A 3,447-nucleotide genomic window follows, 5' to 3' on the forward strand; every position below is an offset into this window, starting at 1 on the left:
TCTTCATTGTTTTGGGTTTGTTACTCTAGGTCTTTTCCTTCTCCTATGTTTCCTGCCTAGAGAAGTTCCTTAACATTTGTCGTAGAGCTGGTTTGGTGGTGCTGAATTCTCTTAGCTTTTGCTTGTCTGTAAAGGTTTTAATTTCTCTGTCAAATCTGAATGAGATCCTTGCTGGGTAGAGAAATATTGGCTGTAGATTTTTCTCTTTCATCACTTTAAATATGTCCTGCCACTCCCTTCTGGCTTACAGAGTTTCTGCTGAAAGATCAGCTTTTAACCTAATGGGTATTCCCTTGTATGTGATTTGTTGTTTTCCCCTTGCTGCTTTTAATATTTTTTTCCTTGTATTTAATTTTTGATAGTTTGGTGAATATGTGTCTTGGCGTGTTTCTCCTTGGTTTTATCCTGTATGAGACTCTCTGCACTTCTTAGACTTGATTAACTATTTCGTTTCCCATATTAGGGAAGTTTTCAACTATAATCTCTTCAAATATTTTCTCAGTCCCTTTCTTTTTCTCTTCTCCTGGGAACCCTGTAGTTCGAATGTTGGTGTGTTTAATGTTGTCCCAGAGGTCTCTGAGACTGTCCTGAATTCTTTTCATTCTTTTTTCTTTATTCTGCTCTGCAGTAGTTATTTCCACTCTTTTATCTTCCAGGTCACTTCTCTGTTCTTCTGCCTCAGTTATTCTGCAATTGGTTCCTTCTAGAGAATTTTTAATTTCATTTATTGTGTTGTTCACCATTGTTTGTTTGCTTTTTAGTTCTTCTAGGTCCTTGTTAAACGTTTCTTGTATTTTCTCCATTTGTTTCCAAGATTTTAGATCATCTTTACTATCAGCACTCTGAATTCTTTTTCAGGTAGACTGCCAATTTCCTCCTCATTTGTTTGGTCTGGTGGGTTTTTACCTTGCTCCTTCATCTGCTGTGTGTTTCTCTGTCTTCTCATTTTGCTTAACTTACTCTGTTGAGGGGGGTCTCCTTTTCGCAGGCTGCAGGTTCGTAGTTCCCATCGTTTTTGGTGTCTGCCCCCTGTGGCTTAGTTTGGTTCAGTGTGTTGTGTAGGTTTCTTGGTGGAGGGGACTAGTGCCTGTGTTCTGGTGAGGATTGATCTTGTCTTTCTTGTGGCAGGACTGCATCCGGGGTGTGTTTTGGGGTGTCTGTTACCTTATTATGGTTTTAGGCAGCCTGTCTGCTAATGGGTGAGTTTGCGTTCCTGTCTTGCTAGTTGTTTGGCATAGGGTGTCCAGCACTATAGCTTGCTGGTCGTTGAGTGGAGCTGGATCTTAGCATTGAGATGGAGATCTCTGGGAGAGCTTTCGCCGTTTGATATTACATGGAGCTGGGAGGTCTCTGATGGACTGATGTCCTGAACTTGGCTCTCCCACCTCAGAGGCACAGGCCTGACACCCGGCCAGAGCACCAAGACCCTGTCAGCCGTATGGCTCAGAAGAAAAGGGAGAAAAAAAGAAAGAAAGAAAAAAGTAAAGTAAAATTTAAAAATTAAAAAGTAGTGAAAAGAAAGAAGAGAGCAACCAAAGCAAAAATCCACCAATGATAACAAGCACTAAAAACTATACTAAAACATAAATAAATAAAACGAACCCCAGGACAAATGGTAAAAGCAGAGCTTTACAGACAAAGTCACACAAAGATTCATACACATACACACTCACAAAAAGAAAAAGGAAAATATATATATATCGTTTCTCCAAAATCCACCACTTCAATGTTGGGATGATTCGTTGTCTATTCAGATATTCCAGAGATGCAGGGTACATCAAGTTGATTGTAGAGATTTAATCCACTGCTCCTGAGGCTGCTGAGAGAGACTTCCCTTTCTCTTCTTTGCACAGCTCCTGGCTTTCAGCTTTGAATTTGGCCCTGCCTCTGCATGTAGGTCACCTTAGGGCGTCTGTTCTCTGCTCAGACAAGATGGGGTTTAAATAGCAGCTGATTAGGGGCCTCTGTCTCACTCAGGCTGGGAGTGAGGGAGGGGTACGGAATGCGGGGCAAGCCTGCGGCGGCAGAGGCCAACGTGACATTGCACCAGCCTCAGGCACGCCATGTGTTCTCCTGGGGAAGTTGTCCCTGGATCACGGGACCCTGGCAGTGGTGGGCTGCACTGGCTGCCGGGAGAGGAGGTGTGGATAGGTACCTGTGCTTGCACACAGGCTTCTTGGTGGCTGCAGCAGCAGCCTTAGCGTCTCATGCCCTTCTCTGGTGTCCGTGCTGATAGCTGCGGCTCACGCCCGTCTCTGGAGCTCCTTTAAGCGGCGCTCTCAATCCCCTCTCCCCGCGCACCAGGAAACAAAGAGGGAAGAAAATGTCTCTTGCCTCTTCGGCAGGTCCAGACTTTTCCTCGGACTCCCTCACGGCTAGCTGTGGCGCACTAGCCCCCTTCAGGCTCTGTTCACACAGCCAACCCCAGTCCTCTCCCTGGGATCCGACCGAAGCCTGAGCCTCAGCTCCCAACCCCGCCCGCCCCGGCGGGTGAGCAGACAAGCGTCTCGGGCTGGTGAGTGCTGGTCAGCACGGATCCTCTGTGCAGGAATCTCTCCACTTTGCCCTCTGCACCCGTGTTGCTGTGCTCTCCTCCGTGGCTCCAAAGCTCCCTCCTCCCATCACACCCATCTCCGCTAGTGAAGGGGCCTCCTAGTGTGTGGAAACCTTTCCTCCTTCATGGCTCCCTCCCACTGGTGCAGCTCCCGTCCCTATTCTTTTGTCTCTGTTTTTTCTTTTTCTTTTGCCCTACCCTGGTACGTGGGGAGTTTCTTGCCTTTTGGGAAGTCTGGGGTCTTCTGCCAGCATTCAGTAGGTATTCTGTAGGAGTTGTTCCACATGTAGATGTATTTCTTACATATTTGTGGGGAGGAAGGTGATCTCCACGTCTTACTCTTCAGCCATCTTGAAGCTATCCTTATCTTACTTAAAATATTTTCTTTAGAGTCTCTAAGAATTATCTGTATGAATTTTAACATTTGCCATCGAGAATGTTTTTGCTTTATTTCTTTCAGTTTTTCTGCTTTTTCATTACTCTTCTTTTGTACTACCTAGTGTCTATATTATACTTTTGAATAAAGTACTTTATAGTAGCCCTTTTTTCATACATACTTATAAAGAAAATGCTTCTAATGTTTTTCTAGTGATCTTTTTGTGGAATTTATTACTTACCCATAGTAAAATGTTTAAAAATCTTTTAAAGTGATCTAAAATTATTTTATTATAGATTAGAGTAGAATAATGTCAAGTGTAATTCGTATCTATTGAGATAATTATTTTCTCCTGTAATTTATGCAGTGCATTATGTTAGCAGATGTTCTGATGATAAAACGTCATTGCTTTTTTTGGATAATCCTAATGATGAGAAGATATATGGCACATGCACATACACACTAGACATATACATGCACATGTGTTGGATTTATATTACACACACATGCACACATA

This window comes from Lipotes vexillifer, unplaced genomic scaffold (assembly GCF_000442215.2).
Source record: "Lipotes vexillifer unplaced genomic scaffold, Lipotes_vexillifer_v1.1 scaffold1605, whole genome shotgun sequence".
NCBI lineage: Eukaryota > Metazoa > Chordata > Mammalia > Artiodactyla > Lipotidae > Lipotes > Lipotes vexillifer.